Source organism: Aquarana catesbeiana, linkage group LG05 (assembly GCF_042186555.1).
Source record: "Aquarana catesbeiana isolate 2022-GZ linkage group LG05, ASM4218655v1, whole genome shotgun sequence".
NCBI lineage: Eukaryota > Metazoa > Chordata > Amphibia > Anura > Ranidae > Aquarana > Aquarana catesbeiana.
In genome coordinates, this window is record NC_133328.1 from 269,116,607 (window position 1) to 269,140,443 (window position 23,837).

Consider the following 23,837-nt stretch of genomic DNA (forward strand, 5'->3'; position numbering starts at 1 on the left):
GCCTGCCCCTGCCATTCTGCCGCAGTATATCTGTGTTAGGTGGTCGGCAAGTGGTTAAAGGGGGCTTCCAGATTCTAATAAGCCTCCCACTCGCAGACCCCCACAACCACCAGGCAAGGGTTGTGGGGATGAGGCCCTTGTCTCCATCAACTAGGGGACAAGGTGTTTTGTGGGGGACCCTGGTACAGTTCAGGAGGGGGGTGCTTTCATACCCCCTTTTCCTGTGGCCTGCCAGGTTGCGTGCTCGCATAAAGGTCTGGTATGGATTTTGGGGGGATCCCAATGCAATATTTTTTTTATATTTTGGTGCAGGGTTCCCCTTAAAATCCATACCAGACCTGAAGGGCATGGTATGGATTTTGGGGGACCCCAAGCCATTTTTTTTAAATTGTGGTGCGGAGTTCCCCTTAATATCCATACCAGACCTAAAGGGACCATTTTTTTTACATTTTGGCATTGGGTTCTCCTTAATATTTATACCAGACCTGAAGGGCCTGGTAATGGACTGGGGGGGGGGACTCACAGCGTTTTTTTTCAATGATTTTTATGTATATTGCTGGGACCCGACAATACATTACAGCCGTGAGCAGTTTTGCATTAATTTTTTTCGTTTAGAAATGTAATTTTGCTGCTCTCATTAATTACACTATGTACGGCCACTATGTAAGCAGCCTTACATAGTGTGGGGTGTGGACTTAGCTCCCTGAGCCATGATTCACCAAAGGCACCCTGCCTTTGGCTAATTATGGCTCTTTTAGCAGAGCGCACTGTGATTGGCCAAAGCATGCAGGTCAGGTGCATGCTTTGGCCAATCAAAGGACGCCAATGCACTGCGATCTTGCAGTGCATTATGGGGCGTTCCGTGGCACTCAAGTTTGCCGCAAATGCCCCATTATGTTCTAAATTCGACAAACGGGCGAACACCGAGTCAAATGTTCGAGTCGAACTTACGTTTGACTCGAACATCATGCTCATCCCTAATCATAAGGCTCAGAAAGATGACCTGAACTGGATCAAGAACAAGCTTGCCAATCTAGAAGACAGGTTGCGGTGTAACAATCTAAAAATTTGTGAGCTAGCGGAAACTGTTTCTTCCTCCCAGTTGCCCCACAACGTTCATGACCGCTGTCCCTTCTCTGACCTCTGCTGACTTGAACATTGACATGATTCATAGGGTACCCAAACCCCCTTTCCTCCCTGTGCATTGTATTGTGTTTGATTTTTCCACCAGACTGTTTTTTGGAAACAATCTGTTTAGATCAGGTAACTTTTGAGTTGGTTTGAGGATACTTGCCAAACAAATGCCTTGGTAACAATAACACAGGCTGTCCTCAAACAATGGGAACTTAGATACTATTGCTGCATTTACAGTTGGATAAGTTTTTGTATTATTGTTTTGTAACTGTGGTTAACAATGGCTTGACAACCAGAAACTTCCCAAATAAATAGCATTTATAGCATTATATAGGAAAACACATAAGCCTGGGGTCCTCATTGCCAACAGAGATCATGAACCCACTCTAACCTGAGTTAAGTAACTTTTAAGCATATTTCTACTGTTTACAGACCATAGGCTGCTTATTTGTTAGTGAGTAGGTAGTATCTTGCTTGTTATAGGTATATCTGTCAGTCTTGTATCAAATTCCTAAGATTGTAATAGTTTTGTATGTAAAGCATTTTTGTTTAGTAAAAACACATTTATACACTGCAGAGGTCTGAGCTTCCTTGCTTATACCACAAAGTAACCTTACTAGATAGACCAAAGCAAAACAAGCATGTACCAAGAGACGTCCTACTGCGTGTCCACTTCTATCAAGCTAAGGAAAAACTTCTAAATGTCTTTCACAAAAAAAAGAGAGCCTTCCCAAGAAAGCAGCTGGCATCCAGGATCTCTCAGCTCTTACTCTGCACCAGCAGAAAAACCTGGACACTATCAGGAAGGCCCTGTGGAACCACTCTCTTAGCTATCAATGTAAGTATCTGGCCAAGCTTGTCATTACTTGGAATGGCAGCACCTCCACTATAACGGTTCTAGAAGATGGCATCACTCGGCTGTGCTCGTGGGACATTCTTCCAGCCCAATCCACCACTCAGTCCAAAGATGCCACTAGCGGAAGACTGGCAGGTGGTGACCCGTAAGTGTTCCCACAGACACAATCTCAAGGAGGGAGCTAAAAATGTAGCAACTCGTTCCAACTAGGGATGAGCTTCGTGTTCGAGTCCAACCCATGTTCAACTCGAACATCGTCTGATCGCCTGTTTGCCTGTTTGCCGAATTGCGAACGATATGGGCCGTTCGTGCCAAATTCGTGTGGTGTGTCACGGCCCATAATTCACTGCGTCATCGCAGTGCATTGCTGGCTGATGATTGGCCAAGCATGCACTATGACCCGCATGCTTGGCCAATCACAGCACCGTCTGTAGAGAGAGCTGTAATTGGCCAAAGCCAGGGTGGCTTTGGCCAATTATGGCTCAGGGGGTTTAGTACACGCCCCACACTATATAAGGCCGCCTGCACAGCGGCCCTGTGTAGTGTGTTTTCTGGCGTTGAGAGACAGAGACAGAGAGACAGTGTCATTTGATTTGAGTTAGATAGATTGGAAGAAGGGGGGGGGGGGGGGGGGATTTGGGACTTTAGATGAGGCACATATGTGGTGTGCCTCCATCCCTGAATTCGAGACTAAAAATGGGAAAGTTGGGAATGAGGTCATGGACACCGTGGGAATGACTGGATGAAAATACATATTTATTGATCGTAATGAAATGCACAGTCATATCAATATCATAAACCACATCTATAAAAGACATTGTAGTGAATATCATTTTATAAAGTATTTACAAGCACATATGTATGTGCAAACGTAATACAGACATCAAGAGTACATCGAATATATACCCACTTGGTGCCAAATGGTGGTCACAATTGATAAATCATACAGACAAAACAGAAAAAATGACATATGTATACATGTGATGTTACAGCAGCACTTTCACTGGGAATAAAGGTGTAAACAGTAAAATCATGGTACAGATAGGCTTTTTTGGAGGTAAAATTGTGTAATAGACGTATATCTGCATCCCACAATGACCGACGCGTTTCGTGTGAAAGACACTCATCAGGGGCGATAGCCTAGGGACGTCTATAAAAAATAACAAAATGCAATTAGTCTAAGTGTGGATGGTCATACTGGGGGGAGGGCAGGAGAGTCCACCCTGAGTACTTACATGTAAAACAGTACGTAAGGATATAGCGGGTATGGTACCAGGGTCCAGAAAAAATGAGTTAGATAGATTAGGCAGGACAGTCAGTCAGTTAGCTGCACTTACAGTGTATTGTGTATATATATGCATCCCAGGTGTTGTGTATATATATATATATATATATATATATATATATATATATATATATATATATATATTTATATATATATATATATACACTGTATTCAGTTCAGTTTAGCTAGATCCGTTCCTGTTATTATCTTCCTACTGACAGGCAGGCTTGTGTTGTTACAGTATTTACAGCTACCTGAAGAAAATTGCTGGTGTTCTTCTGATCCTATTAGTACCACAGTCAGGCAGCTAGACTATTTAAAGTTAGTGTAGTGCATCCTCCTCACAGTGTTCAGCTAAAGCTACAAGTTAGTTTAGTGTGACCTCTGCACAGTGTTCAGCTAAAGCTACAAGTTAGTGTAGTGCGACCTCTGAACAGTGTTCAGCTAAAGCTACAAGTTAGTGTAGTGCGTCCTCCTCACAGTGTTCAGCTAGAGCTACAAGTTAGTGTAGTGTGTCCTCCTCACAGTGTTCAGCTAAAGCTACAAGTTAGTGTAGTGCGACCTCTGCACAGTGTTCAGCTAAAGCTACAAGTTAGTGTAGTGCGTCCTCTGAACCTTGTTCAGCTAAAGCTACAAGTTAGTGTAGTGCACAGTGTTCAGCTAAAGCTACAAGTTAGTGTAGTGCGTCCTCCTCACAGTGTTCAGCTAAAGCTACAAGTTAGTGTAGTGTGTCCTCCTCACAGTGTTCAGCCAAAGCTACAAGTCAGTGTAGTGCGACCTCTGCACAGTGTTCAGCTAAAGCTACAAGTTAGTGTAGTGCGACCTCTGCACAGTGTTCAGCTAAAGCTACAAGTTAGTGTAGTGCGTCCTCCTCACAGTGTTCAGCTAAAGCTACAAGTTAGTGTAGTGCGTCCTCCTCACAGTGTTCAGCTAAAGCTACAAGTTAGTGTAGTGCGACTTCTGCACAGTGTTCAGCTAAAGCTACAAGTTAGTGTAGTGCATCCTCTGAACAGTGTTCAGCTAAAGCTACAAGCTAGTGTAGTGCACAGTGTTCAGCTTAAGCTACAAGTTAGTGTAGTGCGTCCTCCTCACAGTGTTCAGTTAAAGCTACAAGTTAGTGTAGTGCGTCCTCTGAACAGTGTTCAGCTAAAGCTACAAGTTAGTGTAGTGCACAGTGTTCAGCTAAAGCTACAAGTTAGTGTAGTGCATCCTCCTCACAGTGTTCAGCTAAAGCTACAAGTTAGTGTAGTGCGTCCTCCTCACAGTGCTCAGCTAAAGCTACAAAGTTAGTGTAGTGCGACCTCTGCACAGTGTTCAGCTAAAGCTACAAGTTAGTGTAGTGCGTCCTCTGAACAGTGTTCATTTTAAACTACAAGTTAGTGTAGTGCACAGTGTTCAGCTAAAGCTACAAGTTAGTGTAGTGCGTCCTCCGCACAGTGTTCAGCTAAAGCTAAAATTTAGTGCAGTGTGTCCTCTGAACAGTGTTCAGCTAAAGCTACAAATTAGTGTAGTGTGACCTCTGCACAGTGTTCAGCTAAAGCTACCTGTAGAAGGTTGGTGGTGTTTCCCTGATCCTATCACTACTGCAGGCAGCTACATTGTTTACACGTTAGTGTAGTGCGACCTCTGCACAGTGTTCAGCTAAAGTTACCTGTAGAAGGTTGGTGGTGTTTTCCTGATCCCATCACTACTGCAGGCAGCTACATTATTTTAACGTTAGTGTAGTGCGTCCTCTTCATAGTGTTCAGCTAAAGCTATCTGTAGAAGGTTGGTGGTGTTTTCCTGATCCTATCACTACCGCAGGCAGCTACATTATTTACACGTTAGTCTAGTGCGACCTCTGCACAGTGTTCAGCTAAAGCTAGCTGTAGAAGGTTGGTGGTGTTTTCCTGATCCTATCACTATCGCAGGCAGCTACATTATTTTAACGTTGGTGTAGTGCGTCCTCTGCACAGTGTTCAGCTAAAGCTACAAGTTAGTGTAGTGCGACCTCTGCACAGTGTTCATCTAAAGCTACCTGTAGAAGATTGGTGGTGTTCTCATACTACAGGCAGGCAGTTTATTTTGCTAGCTGCAGTATCAATATATATATATATATATATATATATATATATATATATATATATATATATATATATATCCCAGCTTAGTGCAGCTACATCTCACTGCAGGCCATTAATATGTCTGGAAGGCCAACAAGGAGAGGCAGACAGTCACAAGCCAATAAAAGAGGACAAGCAGGCTCTGTGTCTAGCGGCAACAGTGCTGGTCGTGGAGACGGTGCATCCTTATCAGCACGTGGCCGTGGGACACGCTTGGCCTTTTTTTCGGCAGCTGGCAGTGTTGAGCTGCAACATGCGGAAGACTTGGTCGAGTGGATGACCAAGCCGTCCTCATCCTCCTCATCCTCTCTCACCCATGCTCAGGGTACTTTGTCTGGCAAAGCAGCTGCCAACGCGGCCTCTTCCCTTGGCTCAATGGCATCAGTGACTCCTTCCCTAGCCCCACCATGTCCTCCTGAGGAGTCCCTCAAACTGTTTGACCACAGTGTACAGTGTTGGGTACATGCTCCAGGAGGATGCCCAGTGTTTAGAAGGCTCTGATGGTTTAGAAGGCTCTGATGATGATACTGAGCTAGATGAAAACAGTAACGTGAGCACGGATAGAGGGGGTGCCCAAGAAGGACAGCAATCTGGCAGTCATGCTCCCCCTGCTGCAGCTTATGCCACGTTTGCTCCAGTAATGAGGAGGGAGAGGATGATGAGGTCACTGACTCAACGTGGGTACCTGATAGGAGAGAGGTGGAGGAGGAGGAGAAGGCACATCACCAATGAGGCAGGATGCCCTGCAGGGGCCGGCCTAAGGGCAGCACACTGACTGCATCACACCGCAAAGCTACGCATGTGCAGGGCGCTGCTGTCTCTGCGCGTTATTCCAAAAGTTCTTTGGTGTGGGCATTTTTTGAGACGAGAGCATCAGATCGCACCGCTGCTATTTGCAACATATGTCTCAAACGTATCTCATGTGGCCAAAATATCTCCCGCTTGGGCACCACATGCTTGTCCAGACATATATTGACCTGCCATGCAGTTCGTTGGCAAGCGTATCTAAAAGACCCACACCAAAGAACAAAGAGGACCTCTCCTTGCTCCTCATCAGCTGAGATCTCCAACCCCATTATACCTTCAGTCCTCTCTGAGACCTGCACTGAGAGGAATGAAGGTGTAGAATTAGGTGTGTCACAGCCAAGTACTTGTGGGCAATTTGCTTTCGGTACACCGAGGTCAGATTGTAACAGGCAAATTTCCCTGCCCCAGCTGCTGCACCGCTGAAAGAAGTTCGCTCCCAGCCATCCACATGCCCAGCGGTTGAATGCTAGCTTGGCAAAATTGCTAGCACTTCAACTGCTACCTTTTCAGTTGGTAGACTCTGCCCCCTTCCGTGAGTTTGTGGAATGTGCGGTTCCTCAGTGGCAGGTACCCAAACGCCACTTTTTCTCATGGAAGGCGATTCCGGCTCTCTACCAGCATGTGGAAGACAATGTCCATGCCTCGCTGGTCAGCAGGCATGGACAGGGATGTTACCTAAGTTTCACCGCGCATTGGGTGACTCTGCTGGCAGCTGGGAAGGATGCAGGACAAGATGCAGTAGTGTTGAAGGTTGTTCCGCCACCACGCCTCCAAAATGCCACTACTAATGATTCTGACGCACCTCTCTCCTCCACCCCCTCCTCTTCTTCTTCCTCCATGGCCTCTTCCTATGCTTTGTCCTCAGAACCAGCGGTGCTCCGTAGGCATTCAAGGGGCTACGCAAGTATGCAGGCCAAAATATTCCATGCGGTGCTTGAGCTGGTGTGCTTGGGGGACAGGAGCCACACTGGGGCAGATTTTCTGTCAGCTCTGCAGGGGCAGGTTCAGAGGTGGTTCACACCACGCCAACTTAAGGCAGGAATGGTGGTTTGCGACAATGGCACCAACCTCCTCTCCGCCCTCCGACAGGGACAAATGACCCATGTGCCCTGTTTGGCTAATGTCCTTAACTTGCTGGTGCAGCGGTTCTTGGGCAGGTACCCGGGCTTACAGGATGTCCTGAGGCAGGCCAGGAAAGTCTGTGTGCATTTCCGCCGGTCATATAATGCCAGTGCTCGGCTGGCAGACCCCCAAAAGGAATTTAACTGCCCAAGAACTGCCTAATCTGTGACATGCCCACCAGGTGGAACTCAAAGTTAGTCATGCTGCCGCGGCTGCACATGGAGCAGAGGGCCATCAATGAGTACCTTTGTGACTATGGCACCAGGACAGGGTCAGGGGAGCTTGTTTTTTTTCCCCACGCCAGTGGGCCATGATCAGGGATGCATGCACTGGCCTGTCACCATTTGAGGAGGCCATGAGAATGGTGAGCAGTGACAGTGCATGCATCAGTGACACTGTCCCCCTTGTCCACCTGTTGGAGCATACGCTGCATGGAATAATGGACAGGGCACTTGAGGCAGAACAGAGGCAGGAAGAGGAGGACTTCCTTAGCTCTCAAGGCCCCCTTTATCCAGACAGTGTTCCTGCGTGCCCGCCGATCACACAGGAAGAGGACGAGGAGGAGGAGGAGGATTGTGTCAGTATGGAGGTGGAGTCTGGCACTCAGCATCAGCAGCAGTCTTTAAGGGATTATTTACAGTCCCAAGAAACACATGGATTTGTACGTGGCTGGGAGGAGGTGGCTGCAGATCATGTCGTCCTTAGTGACCCAGAGGACTCCGGAGCGAATGCCTCATCAAACCTACGCTGCATGGCCTCCCTGATCCTGCAAAGCCTGCCGAAGGATCCTCGTATTCGTGGTATCAAGGAGAAGGAACAATACTGGGTGGCAACCCTCCTTGATCCACGTTACAAGGGTAAGATTGCGGACTTTATCTTGCCATCGCAGAGGGAGCAGAGGATGAAACATCTTTTGGAGGCCTTGCAGAAAGGTCTGTGCAACGCGTTCCCAGAGACTGGGAGGTTACAAACTCCTGTTTCTGGATAACGTGTTGCTGAGGCTTCGGTCAGTCAAAGAAGGAGCGGTGGAGAAGGTGGCCTTCTGACCGATGCGTTCGGACAATTTTTTAGTCCTCAGCCCCAAGGTATGATCGGTTCCAGCAACCATCGCCAGCGTCTGTTTTACATGGTGCAGGAATACCTAGGGGCAAGATCTGACTTGGACACCTTTCCCACCGAAAATCGTCTGGGTTACTGGTTCTTGAGGATGGATCACTGGCCAGAGCTTGCACAGTATGCAATTGAGCTACTGGCCTGTCCTGCATCCAGCGTACATTCAGTGCTGCTGGAGGCTTTGTAACCGATCACAGGGTACGTCTGTCCACCGACTTGGTCGATCGACTGACCTTCATAAAAATGAATCAGTCTTGGATCACCACCAGCTACCAAGCACCTGATGCTGATGTAACCGAATACATTTTTTTGAAATGTTAGATCCCTTCAAAGACTGCCTATGCTGATGCTGAGTGACTATCCTGTTATACTGAGTAATTATCCTCTTCCTCCTCAATGATCATGCTGATAGCTTGTAAGAACATTTTTGTTTCTGGGCTCCGCCAGTCCCGCCACCAGTGCCTAAGGCCCAATTTTTCAGCCCCTGCTTAACAGGAGCATGTAATTACAATTTTTCATGCAATTCTTTGCAGCAGGGCTAGTTCCTGTGCTCCAACTAGAGTATCTGTGAGGGGTTGCAGTGTTGTGGCGCCAGCACCAGTGCCTAAGGCCCAATTTTTCAGCCCCTATTTAACAGGGGCGTGTAATTACAATTTTTCATGCATTTCTTTGCAGCAGGGCTACTTCCTGTGCTCCAACTAGAGTATCTGTGAGGGGCTGCAGTGTTGTGGCACCAGCAACAGTGCCTAAGGTCCAATTTTTCAGTCCCTGTTTAACAGGGGCGTGTAATTACAATTTTTGTTGCAATTCTTTGCAGCAGGGCTAGTTCCTGCGCTCCAACTAGAGCATCTGTGAGAGGTTCCAGTGTTGTGGCACCAGTGCCTAAGGCCCAATTTTTCAGCCCCTGTTCAACAGGGACATGTAATTAGAATTCTTGATGTAATATTTCACAGCAGGGCCCGTTTCTGCGCCCACCAAGAGTATCTGTGAGGACTTACAGTGTTGTGGCACCACCACCAAAGGCCCAATTTTTCTGCCCCTGTTCAACAGGGGCATGTAATTACAATTCTTGATCTAATATTTCACAGCAGGGCCCGTTTCTGCACCCACCAAGAGTATCTGTCAGGACTTACAGTGTTGTGGCACCAGCACCACCACCACCACCAAAGGCTCAATTTTTCTGCCCCTGTTCAACAGGGGCATGTAATTACAATTCTTGATCTAATATTTCACAGCATGGCCTGTTTCTGCGCCCACCAAGAGTATCTGTGAGGACTTACAGTGTTGTGGCACCAGCACCACCACCACCAAAGGCCCAATTTTTCTGCCCCTGTTCAACAGGGGCATGTCATTACAATTCTTGATCTAATATTTCATAGCAGGGCCTGTTTCTGCACCCACCAAGAGTATCTGTGAGGACTTACAGTGTTGTGGCACCAGCACCACCACCACCACCACCAAAGGCCCAATTTTTCTGCCCCTGTTCAACAGGGGCATGTCATTACAATTCTTGATCTAATATTTCACAGCAGGGTCCTGTGAGGGCTTACAACACTTAAGGCCCAAATTTCTGCTGAGTATATAGGGCAGGCCCCTACTTTCAAACAACCAACTTACAAACGACTCCTACTTGCAAACGGAAGGAGACAACAGGAAGTGAGATGAAATTTAGCCCTAGGAAGGGAAATTATCTCCTGTAAGAGTTAATATGGGAAAAACTTTGCTCCTTTCCTCTGATGCTTTATCACCAATCTTTGTTTCACAAAAAACCCCAAATTTTCAAAAAACATTTGTCATTGGGACAAAAAGTGAGGTGAAATCTTCTGAAGAAGAGCACAGACAGCAAAACAAATGTCCTATGTTTTCCAAAATGCTTAAAATAGATTTTTTGGTTGGAGCTAAACACGTTAAAAGTGTACCAGTTCAAAATTACAAACAGATTCTACTTAACAACAAACCTACAGTCCCTGTCTTGTTTGCACCGCCTGTATACTGCTGTTCAGAGTATATGGGGCCTGGGGGCCACACACCTTTCCTTTTTTAATTTGGGTGTGGGGTTCCCCTTAATATCCATACAAGACCCAAAGGGCCTGGTAATGGACTGGGGGGTACCCATGCATTTGTCTCACTGATTTTCATCCATATTGCCAGGACCCGACATTACATTAAAGCCGCAAGCAGTTTTAAATGACCTTTTTTCCTTTAAAAATGACATTTTGTGCAGGGACTGTTCTAAGCACGGGAAACATGCGTCACTTTACAGGCATACTATAGACACCCCCCAGGTACGATATTTAAAGGAATATTTCACTTTTTTTTTTACTTTAAGCATCATTAAAATCACTGCTCGGGAAAAAACGGTCGTTTTTAAATCTTTTTTTTGCAGTGATACATGTCCCCTGGGGCAGGACCCGGGTCCCCAAACCCTTTTTAGGACAACTCCATGCAAATTAGCCTTTAAAATGAGCACTTTTGATTTTGAACGTTCGAATCCCATAGACATCAATGGGGTTCTAAGGTTCGTGCAAATTTTCTGTCCATTTGCAGGTTCTGGTGAGAACCAAACCGGGGGGTGTTCGGCTCATCCCTAGTTCCAACCATATAATTGCTTTAAGATTCCCGGCACTTACTATACCCCCCACCCCCCAAAGATTCACAGTTTGCCTGCTCAACCCAATATTTTTTACGCTTTTATTTCTTTGTTTTCTGTTTTGTAGACCTACCATAGTCTCATGTTCTCCACCAAGTTAACCTATTTTTGGTTCCTGTTACTACTACCTAGTCTCGACCTGACGTGCCTGCCTTCCAGTCTTTTCAGGTCTTCAAGATGACTACGTTTACCCACCCTCCAATGGATCAGCACTCCTGCTGCTCCATGGAACCCCGTGCCTACATTCTCCACTCGGTCATCAGTGAGTCTGTTTTTATATCCTTTTCTCCCCTGCTGAGATGCATCTCTAAGTTCTCTCCATAAATGCCAGAGGTTTAAATTACCTGGCAAAGCGCTTCTCACTGTGGAAAGAGGTTAAAAACTCAACAAGCCGAAATTCTAGCAGTACAGGAGACTCACTTTCAGACTAGAGCTACCCCACAAGGACTTCCCACATGTGTTTCAATTGACATTACAATTGAAAAAAGGAGGGGTGATGCTAGCCATTAGGAATACAGTCATGTTTACATTGTACTCCTCATGTATTGACCCTTATGGCCGTTTTATCATCCTCAGATGTGACATCAATAACTAACAATAAAAAAACTCTCAGCACTTCGATATGGGAACCTCCTGTTGTGTGGGGACTTTAATCCCTCTGTAAACACCCTCATGGACATGTCTTTCAAACTCAAAGGCAGTGTCCCTAGATATCGCTAAAAATCGCTAACACCACCTAGTTGACACTTAATGGCTGTCCTTTCCATATGGGAATGGATGCTGGAGGAATTGGGGTTTTCATACATTTCCGGGAGCTGTGATGGCCACCTGGCCTTCCTCTCCCCCTTCGTTTCACTTTTGCGTGGGGGACTGGGGGCCACTCAATGTACATCGATGCCACGCCTTCCGCGCCATGCGCATGGCATCACTTGTGACGCCGACGCGATGATTTGTCATCTGCGTACTATGTGACATCCCTGGCATCAAGTGCTGCTCAGATGCTGATGCCGCCCCCCCCCCCCTTTTTGCTAGCGTGGCATTAGGGAGTGGCTCAGTGGCATGACCCCACTATAAATATCACTTTTAGGTTGAGCACTCACTTCCTGTTTCTTGCTTTGCTTGTTACACGACACACCTGTTTGGATCATGATCCCTCACCTATCATTTGGCTACATTGTTCATTTTGGCTGTTTTGTTTACCTGTTTTTTCTTGGTGCTGTTTTCCTACCACTTATTCCTTTGGCGAGAGCTACATGTTTTCATTTATATGTTATTATCTACTTTGATTCCTCACCTGGGTTCACTTTTATTGACACTGTGCTCTGGCCCACTGGCGCCTGGTGCTCAAAATTTTTTTGGGGGGCGCAAACGAACTGAAAAATTCTGAAAAAAAAACATCAATTGCAGTCACTGTGCTATCAAATGCAGCCACTGTGCCCATCATATGCAGCCACTGTGCCCATCATATGGAGCCACTGTGCCCAGCAAATGCAGCCAAATGTGCCCATCATATGCAGCCCCTGTGCCCAGCAAATGCTGCCAACTGTGCCCATCATATGCAGGCTCTGTGCCCATCATATGAAGGCCAACTGTGCCTATCATATGCAGCCTCTGTGCCCATAATATGCAGCCTCTGTGCCCCCCGCCTGCTCTCACCTGCCCACTGTCTGCTCAGCATTTACCCCATTGTGGTGACGGGTCAGGCAGCGGGTGATGGCGGTGAGCTGTGGGACAGGTAATGCGGGTCAGGTGATGGCTCCTGTGTCCTCCCTGTGTCTTTTCTTCCTGTTCTGCTAGGCGGCCAATGGGATCGCCTCTGCCTTCAACCAAACAGGTGACCGGTATTAGATCCGCCCCTCCTGATTGGCAGAGAGGTGGTTCAGTGTTAGAAAAGCAAGTATTCATTTGCTTTACTAACACACCTGGGTGGACTGCGAGCGCAATACTCTGTGTTCGCAGTTCACCTTTTTTGAAGCCTATTAGAGCCTACGGCTCTAATCAGGTGCTTCAAAAAAACCCCCGCCGCTATAATTCAGGCACCCAGTGTCCGAAAAGGGGCCAAATGCCTGAATAAGGGGTGGCTACAGCGGCCATGGATCTATCCATTTTACATATATGGGGTGGCTGGAGAGAGGGGCGGCACCCGTGCCGGTGTCTTCTGCTCTCAGCACCCCATTTAAAACCTATAGCTGACTTGTAAGTAACCAGGGGGGATTCTCCCCCTTCTTTTCCTCCCCCTCTAGTTCTTTGCATCAAATATCAGATTACATACTGTATATATGCACTTTTTTGCAGATACAAGTATATGTACCCTGCATCGACTGATGAGTGGAAAGAACCAACGAAATGCATAGAGCCTTTTTTCAACGCTATGCTATCACTACCTTCTGATCATACTTGCTTTTACAATCATGATTGATGTGTAAATATTGAGCTTCATATTTATATCAAAGGGTTTCAAGGGAACCATTGTGAGGACTTTCTAATTAAATTACCATGCCCCTTTAGATATATATATATATATATATATATATATATATATATATATATATATATATATATATATATATATATATATATAGAAAAGAAGACGTGGACCGATGCTTGATGCAAAAAAGTCATTTACTGAAAATATTTCAATTAGTACATGCAAGCCACTGTACAGTTCCGAGCGCACATCGCTCTTCGTCAGGCTATTCTGGCTGTGTGTGAAAAGCCAAAACACAGATTTCCTCTTATCCACACCCAGTCTACCTCACACATGTGTATCAACTTAATTACTAAAAGACAAATAAGCAACCACCTATAAAGAGAATTAACCCTGATTGTTTCAACAAAGCAAGTGAAAAAATCTCCTAACCTGCAAATATACATTCTACTATATACATTAGTCATACTAATATACACATTTCTCTCTCATCTTCCATCACTATAATATTAAGTGGCAAGTAAGCTCTTTTAAAATACATCTCATACAATATATTAGTAATGACATTCTTAATCGTATCTCAGATCTCATCAAAGATTCCAGTTAGTATTCTTTTGTTTCACATTCCCAACAGGAATTTCTTCCAAACGATCTACGGGAGAATAATACATATAAAACATGACTATGATCCCCCTGTGTCAATTGTCATATCCTATACAAATAAGTATAAATCATAGTCCTTGTTCATACCATCGGGATGCAGGGACTGTAATTTATTGATCCTCCAAACCTCACGTCTCCTAAGTTTCAAAATCCTGTCCCCCCCTCTTTTATCACGGGGAATATCTTCCAATATCATAAATCTTAGGTCAGTATCCCTGTGTCCCATTTCGGTAAAATGACGCGACACAGGGAGACCCGACTGGGGATGTCGAATTGTACTGCGATGCTGTGCAATGCGATCTTTTATCTCCTGGGTTGTCTCGCCTACGTAAATCAAATTACAGGGGCATATAAGAATGTAAATAACATAAGATGACTGGCAAGTATAGAAACCATTTATTGTTATCCTAGTCTTTGTTACAGGATGATCAAAATGATTGCCTTTGAGCATCAGATTGCATTGAACGCAACCAAGACAAGGATAACAGCCCTTCTTTTTCCTACCGAGAAAAGTAGTCCTTCTTTCCTCCTGATTTTCCGGTTTAAATTCAGATCGTACCAGAAAATCACGTAGGGTTTTATTACGCCGATAAGCCTTCATGGGAATCTGTTGGAATTCTTCTATCTGTGGGTATGATCGTCTTAGGATCGTCCAATGCTTTCTTAATACATTAAATATTTTATCACTATAGCTGTTGAATTGGAAGACAAATGGGATCCTAGGTCTGTCAGGATGATATTTTTTATTTTGTTGACAAATATCGGATGTTTGTAGGATTCTATTTAATTCCCGTCTGATCAGACTCTCTGGATAACCCCGCTCCTTAAATTTACAGCACATCTCGTCCAATCTCTGATCCCTTATGGTAATGTCACTCACGATACGTGTAACTCTAAGCAATTGGCTTCTAACAATGGATCCAAACACATGAGGAGGATGGTAACTGTCATACCTGAGTAACTGATTCCTATCCGTAGGCTTGGTGTATATATCCGTTTCAATCAAACCTTGTTTGATATATACCCGTGTATCTAGAAAGGGAACAGAGTCCCCACCAATATGTATCTGAAACTGGATATTGGATGAAAAACTATTAATGGTTACATTAAAGGCCTCAAGAGATTCAATGCTGCCCCGCCATATAGCAAAAACGTCATCTATGTACCGCCACCAGGTGGCGCAATGTTCCCGAAAACTTTCATTAATAAAAATGTTTCTTTGTTCAAAATCATGCATAAAAGAACATGCATATGGCGGGGCAACATTGGAGCCCATGGCAACCCCCGTAAGTTGCATATAAAACTGGTCCTTGAAAAGAAAATAATTGTTATGCAAAATTAATTTAAACAATTTTTCAAAAAATAAGATCTGTGCCTCCGAGTATTCCCGACTTTCCCTAATCAGGTTGATCGCTGCTTTAATACCAGCTTCGTGTGGAATAGACGTGTACAAGCTAGTTACATCCCAAGTAACAAGAATAAAATCCTCATTAATAGGAGGTAAGCCCCTAATTTTAGAAAGAAAGTCACCAGAGTCCTTAATAAAGGATGGAGTATTTTTCACCAACGGCGATAGCACTCTATCCAATAGCTTAGCTGTGGGTACAAAAATCGAATCATTCCCTGATACAATCGGGCGTCCTGGTGGGGACTGTTTATCCTTATGGATCTTGGGCAGTGTGTATAGCACCGGAACCCGGGTATGTGATGGTAACAAAAAATCTTGAAGGTCATGCGAAATGAGTCCTTCCTTAAATGCTGGCTTGACAATACTTTCTAAAGTCTTTTTAATGCCCCATGTGGGGTCAGAGTGTAAGGGTTTATATACCGTGTCATCATCCAATTGGCGTTTGATTTCATTTTCATATGCCTGAGGATCCATAATAACCACCGAACCCCCTTTATCCGCGGGCTTGCAAATGATATCTCTCCGCTTGGTTAACTCTCGCAAGGCTGATTTTTCATGAGGAGACAAATTATTAGGTACATGATCTTTAAAATCTATTTGTTGAATCAAACGTTTAATGTCTCGGGAAACTTCTTGTATAAACATTTCAACCGGTACATAGGTAGTGGGGGGAACAGATTTAGATTTCGTTATCAGTCCCAAGGATTTATTATCCAACCTCCCTTCAGTTGTTTCATTCTGAATAAATGGTTTATGAAGAAAATGAACCTTCCATCTAATATTACGAAAAAGGCGATACAGATCTTGGTCTAACTGGAAAGGATCTAAATGACTTTTGGGACAATATGATAACCCACGGTTAAAAAGTCCTACCTCTTCTGATGACAAGACCCGCCTGGAGATATTGTGTACTAGGTCTCCCTTGATCGGCCACGGTTGCCTCGTGTGTAGCGATATCTGTCGTGACTCCCTTCTCTGTTGTAACGGGATCTGGTTTGCATCCGAGTAGTGGACAACTCTCTCCGATCTCCTTGCAAAAAAATTGGATGAGGAATCGGTATCAGTATTCGCTGAAGAGTTATCGGACATGTCCCTCCTGTGGTTACCATATTCGCTTACACACGAGGCAACCGTGGCCGATCAAGGGAGACCTAGTACACAATATCTCCAGGCGGGTCTTGTCATCAAAAGAGGTAGGACTTTTTAACCGTGGGTTATCATATTGTCCCAAAAGTCATTTAGATCCTTTCCAGTTAGACCAAGATCTGTATCGCCTTTTTCGTAATATTAGATGGAAGGTTCATTTTCTTCATAAACCATTTATTCAGAATGAAACAACTGAAGGGAGGTTGGATAATAAATCCTTGGGACTGATAACGAAATCTAAATCTGTTCCCCCCACTACCTATGTACCGGTTGAAATGTTTATACAAGAAGTTTCCCGAGACATTAAACGTTTGATTCAACAAATAGATTTTAAAGATCATGTACCTAATAATTTGTCTCCTCATGAAAAATCAGCCTTGCTAGAGTTAACCAAGCGGAGAGATATCATTTGCAAGCCCGCGGATAAAGGGGGTTCGGTGGTTATTATGGATCCTCAGGCATATGAAAATGAAATCAAACGCCAATTGGATGATGACACGGTATATAAACCCTTACACTCTGACCCCACATGGGGCATTAAAAAGACTTTAGAAAGTATTGTCAAGCCAGCATTTAAGGAAGGACTCATTTCGCATGACCTTCAAGATTTTTTGTTACCATCACATACCCGGGTTCCGGTGCTATACACACTGCCCAAGATCCATAAGGATAAACAGTCCCCACCAGGACGCCCGATTGTATCAGGGAATGATTCGATTTTTGTACCCACAGCTAAGCTATTGGATAGAGTGCTATCGCCGTTGGTGAAAAATACTCCATCCTTTATTAAGGACTCTGGTGACTTTCTTTCTAAAATTAGGGGCTTACCTCCTATTAATGAGGATTTTATTCTTGTTACTTGGGATGTAACTAGCTTGTACACGTCTATTCCACACGAAGCTGGTATTAAAGCAGCGATCAACCTGATTAGGGAAAGTCGGGAATACTCGGAGGCACAGATCTTATTTTTTGAAAAATTGTTTAAATTAATTTTGCATAACAATTATTTTCTTTTCAAGGACCAGTTTTATATGCAACTTACGGGGGTTGCCATGGGCTCCAATGTTGCCCCGCCATATGCATGTTCTTTTATGCATGATTTTGAACAAAGAAACATTTTTATTAATGAAAGTTTTCGGGAACATTGCGCCACCTGGTGGCGGTACATAGATGACGTTTTTGCTATATGGCGGGGCAGCATTGAATCTCTTGAGGCCTTTAATGTAACCATTAATAGTTTTTCATCCAATATCCAGTTTCAGATACATATTGGTGGGGACTCTGTTCCCTTTCTAGATACACGGGTATATATCAAACAAGGTTTGATTGAAACGGATATATACACCAAGCCTACGGATAGGAATCAGTTACTCAGGTATGACAGTTACCATCCTCCTCATGTGTTTAGATCCATTGTTAGAAGCCAATTGCTTAGAGTTACACGTATCGTGAGTGACATTACCATAAGGGATCAGAGATTGGACGAGATGTGCTGTAAATTTAAGGAGCGGGGTTATCCAGAGAGTCTGATCAGACGGGAATTAAATAGAATCCTACAAACATCCGATATTTGTCAACAAAATAAAAAATATCATCCTGACAGACCTAGGATCCCATTTGTCTTCCAATTCAACAGCTATAGTGATAAAATATTTAATGTATTAAGAAAGCATTGGACGATCCTAAGACGATCATACCCACAGATAGAAGAATTCCAACAGATTCCCATGAAGGCTTATCGGCGTAATAAAACCCTACGTGATTTTCTGGTACGATCTGAATTTAAACCGGAAAATCAGGAGGAAAGAAGGACTACTTTTCTCGGTAGGAAAAAGAAGGGCTGTTATCCTTGTCTTGGTTGCGTTCAATGCAATCTGATGCTCAAAGGCAATCATTTTGATCATCCTGTAACAAAGACTAGGATAACAATAAATGGTTTCTATACTTGCCAGTCATCTTATGTTATTTACATTCTTATATGCCCCTGTAATTTGATTTACGTAGGCGAGACAACCCAGAGGATAAAAGATCGCATTGCACAGCATCGCAGTACAATTCGACATCCCCAGTCGGGTCTCCCTGTGTCGCGTCATTTTACCGAAATGGGACACAGGGATACTGACCTAAGATTTATGATATTGGAAGATATTCCCCGTGATAAAAGAGGGGGGACAGGATTTTGAAACTTAGGAGACGTGAGGTTTGGTGGATCAATAAATTACAGTCCCTGCATTCCGATGGTATGAACAAGGACTATGATTTATACTTATTTGTATAGGATATGACAATTGACACAGGGGGATCATAGTCATGTTTTATATGTATTATTCTCCCGTAGATCGTTTGGAAGAAATTCCTGTTGGGAATGTGAAACAAAAGAATACTAACTGGAATCTTTGATGAGATCTGAGATACGATTAAGAATGTCATTACTAATATATTGTATGAGATGTATTTTAAAAGAGCTTACTTGCCACTTAATATTATAGTGATGGAAGATGAGAGAGAAATGTGTATATTAGTATGACTAATGTATATAGTAGAATGTATATTTGCAGGTTAGGAGATTTTTTCACTTGCTTTGTTGAAACAATCAGGGTTAATTCTCTTTATAGGTGGTTGCTTATTTGTCTTTTAGTAATTAAGTTGATACACATGTGTGAGGTAGACTGGGTGTGGATAAGAGGAAATCTGTGTTTTGGCTTTTCACACACAGCCAGAATAGCCTGACGAAGAGCGATGTGCGCTCGGAACTGTACAGTGGCTTGCATGTACTAATTGAAATATTTTCAGTAAATGACTTTTTTGCATCAAGCATCGGTCCACGTCTTCTTTTCTATCCATTTATGGTGGAAGGTTGGGAGTCCACCTTGACGGTGCCTTGATTGGACAGGATCTAAGAAAAGAGGGTAACCCACCTGAAGTTTATTATATATATATATATATATATATATATATATATATATATATATATGTGTGTTTTTAAAGGACAATAATGTACAGGATATATTTTATGATATGATGAGATATGGGCCAAGCTTACAAGATTTCTTTTTCCTGTTTCTCAAAAGCTGTTTGAGGTCTTCAATAGTCAGAGGATAACTAAGTTACCCTACTGTTTGTAGAGATGGCCATATCAGACGTTGTGTCTCCACTTGGTCTTGGGGGCTTGATATGCTAATTTCGGAACTGGTTAAATTAAGATCAAAGTAGGCTGACTGTTTTAAATCAAGAGATAGACTTAATGAAGGTAATCATGTTTCAGACAGAGAGGCACTGAAGAGATTCTAATGCTTATGTGAGAAGCATGATGACCAACTAGACTTGAAATTACAGCCAATCAGAATTTGATGCAACTCTGGACCAATGACAAGGTTTCGGGGGGGTTAGAACCCGGATGGGTGGGAGTAGGGGCAGAGGGGCAGTAAAAAAACAGTACAGAGAGTTACACACGGTCTCTTCTCTCAGTGTGCCACCCTGCAAGCATGGTAACGTAAGGGCTCTGTGTATTATATTTCCATTACTGTAGTCCCTTTACTTTCTTTGTGTGTAACTTAAATTATCTTATTAAATTAAATTTATATGGACACTCAGCGTTAACAATTTTTTTGGTTATTATTGGATAATATCCACAGCAGTTTATTGAGTTTATATGTTTACATTTTGTTATCTATCATATAGTTTTATCAGTGTTGATTGATAGGCATTATTTACATCAGCTGATGGTATTTATTTATTGACTGCATCTCTTTATATACACCTTCACATATATATTTTATAATTTTATATTTTTATATACTTTTTTATCCTTTACCCTTTGCAAACATTCATTTTCAAGCACACATCACTCTTTCACGTGATAGGAGGAACTTTGTTCTTGCTGAATATACACAGTTTGTACACCTTATGTATATGTTCACACATATATATATATATATATATATATATATATATATATATATATATATATATATATATGTTTATTTGGTGTTACACACACCATCAATAGTTATATACACATATGTTTCATTAGTACAGCGCCATTTCCCTTTTTGCGTTTTTACACTTTGATTGGGTTTCACCTAGGTGGGACTTTTTTATAGGGAGGCAGCAGTCACACATATCCTAAGCGCGGGTCCCTTTGATAATCTTCACTAATTGGGGATTGTAAGCTTTGTAATTAGACCTGGTAACACTGGCTATACTGTAACTGATACAAATCATATTGCAAATAAATGTGCCTCAGTTGACTGCCTTCTATACTCCAAGCATGCATATATTTTCGTGATTATCCAAGTTTGCTCTAATAATTTTTGAGATAACAAAAGTAATAGCCCTACTTTAAGCCATTTGTTAGAATACTTCGGAAAAGTCCACGGGGGAAATTGAACTTAAGAGTTTGAGAAAATCTCCAGGCTGACTTGAAGGACTATCATCACTAACAGGTAAAATATTGTTCTGTAGTGAGTAGTGAAAAGTAGCAACAGTGACAGGAGCGGTACCTGTCAACCCAATCACGATCTAGAGGGTCGCTACCTCTGGAGGAGCAACCAAAAAAGGTTGGGAAATTGGGTCAGGGTCCAAGCATTCGTAAGGATGGGTGATATAATCGCTTCAAAGAGGGGGTCTGAGTGGGGTGAACCCTACCAACTGACCCCAAGGGAAGAGATGATAGATAAATTATGGGCCCTGGGTGGTAAAATATATTCATGATTGGGATTGTTGGGTTGGGAAGAGGTTTTCTAAGAAAGGTACATTTAAACTTAAAGTATGGGAAGATCTGTACCGTGCTCACCACAAAAAGATGACACGGCCATATGAAAAAGATACTTGGAGTTTATGGATGCTTGAGTCAGTGAATAAGACAGAGGAAATTAATCGCTTCTCGGCCTTTTGGCTAAGATCATGTGTAGTATCTGTTCTTATCAGTTTCCAGGAGGTGGCGCTTGCTTCCGTCCCTGATCTATGGCGAGATAGAGAAGGGATGGCGGTTGCTATGCAAAACCTGCTGGAGTAAAGGTGACCTGGAGCAGTTTGTAGCCGAAAGGGAAGCTTTCTGATGGGGATGGAGAACCACGGGTCTGATCCGGAGGGTCGGGCCTTCTGGCCTGGATTGGGGCAGCTCTAGCTCCAGACAGTTATTTGGGAGAGAATGCTGGCTCCCCTTTCTCCCACCGGGGGAGTGGCCAGTATTTCCCGAATGTAATTAGGTAGGAGGGATGGAACGACGGTGAGGCCTGATGGTAAAGGGCTCTCACCAAGCTTCCAGAACTCCAGGCCTTCCTGCCTGGGGTGGGGGCTGCTGTGGTCTGGGCTGGTGGCCAGGGTTGGTCTTGAAAGCCTATGGAGTAGTGCCCCTGGAGTGGCAGTCCACGGGTGCCATAAAATCACTGAGTGGCAGTCACTTTGATTTGAGGAACCATGGTCACTGCACTATAGAACACGCTTTTTTAGCACCTGCCTCTTGGGCCGGGCCTTTTGGCTAGGACCAGAGGAATTTTTTATTCCTGGCCAGAGGGCCTAGTCATTGTTTTACACAATTTCACTCTCCTCTCCACTATCCCTTCCCCACTTTCTTTTATTTATTTTCTTTATTTTATTTTATTTTTGATTGAATCCTATGTTTTGTCACATCTTGTACACGTTTGTCTCACTGTGTGAAGTCCTCGGGCCAGCCCTGAAAGTCTTGGGAAGGGGTGGACATGGCCTTTTGGCTTAGTTCGCCCTATCTCATGGGGTCTCCCTTCGGGGGAGCCCCACCTAGTATTTGGATGGGTTCTGTTTCGGCAGACCTTCCAGAGAACGGGGTCTGTCTGGTTTCAGCCAGATAGACCATAGTAAAGTACCTTTGTCCCCGTCTGGAGCTTAACGCCCTGGGGGATCAGGGAATTAGCACATCTGTGTACTCGTTGCACTTTTTTGTGACCACTCTTTATGTGTGTGCACATTTTTTTGGCACCGGGTGAAGTTTTTTGGGTGTGTTATGCACGCCATAGGCTTTCAATAATAACGTAAGGGCTCTGTGTATTTTATTTCCATTACTGTAGTCCCTTTACTTTCTTTGTGTGTAACTTAAATTATCTTTGTCCATTGGCCAAACTGTATTTGTAACATCACGTCTTCTCTGTATTTGTATCATCTTTGTTATATTTGGTAATATTTGTGTAGCACTCTCTACTTTAGGGTAGGTGTGTTAGTGTGGTTTGGTAGTATAGGATTTAGTTACAGGTAAAATTAGCCAGGCCTATGGTCTTTTTCTAGGCCTGGTTGTTTTGATTTAGGTGTGGGAGTGTCAGAATAGGAGGGTGTGTGGCACCTACACTTAGGCTCAGAGATACCTCCTCTGCCTGACGGTGAAACATGCTGAGAAGGAGAGGTTGGGCTGAGATCTGAGTGGCAGGAAGCTCATGTGAGAGTCCTGACCAATCATTAATTTGTTCGGTCTAGAGGAGGTCTCTCATATAAGGGGGGTCATGGTTAGTGTTTGGCTGAAGCCATTTATTATCAATCAACTGTGTTTACTCTTTTAAAATCATAATCACAACAGAAGCTACCCAAATGATCCTGATCAAAAGTTTACATACACCAGTTCTTAATACTGTGTATTGTCCCTTTTAACATCAATGACAGCTTGAGGTCTTTTGTGGTATTTGTGGATGAGGCTCTTTATCTTCTCAGACGGTAAAGCTGCCCATTCCTCTTGGCAAAAAGCCGCCAGTTCCTGTAAATTTTTGGGTAGTCTTGCATGAACTGCACGTTTGAGATCTCCCCAGAGTGGCTCAATGATATTTACGTCAGGAGACTGAGATGGCCACTCCAGAACCTTCACTTTATTCCGCTGTAGTCAATGCCAGGTCGATTTGGCCTTGTGTTTCGGATCATTGGCATGTTGGATTGTCCAAGTACGTCCCATGTGTAGCTTCCTGGCTGATGAATGCAAACGAATGCAGATGTTATCAAAAAATACTGGAGGAACATCTTGCCATCAATTTTGACCAAATTTCTTGTGCCTTTGTAGCTCACACATCCCCAAAACATCAGCGATCCACCTCCGTGTTTCACAGTAGGAATGGTGTACCTTTCATCATAGGCCTTGTTGACTCCTCTCCAAATAGTGTTTATG

At 43.7% G+C, this 23,837-nt stretch overlaps 1 pseudogene; it reads left to right on the plus strand.

Moving 5' to 3' along the window:
* Positions 1 to 21,591: 21,591 nt before the first annotated feature.
* On the plus strand, positions 21,592 to 21,724 carry LOC141146425 (U2 spliceosomal RNA; annotated as a pseudogene).
* The last annotated feature ends 2,113 nt before the right edge of the window (positions 21,725 to 23,837 follow it).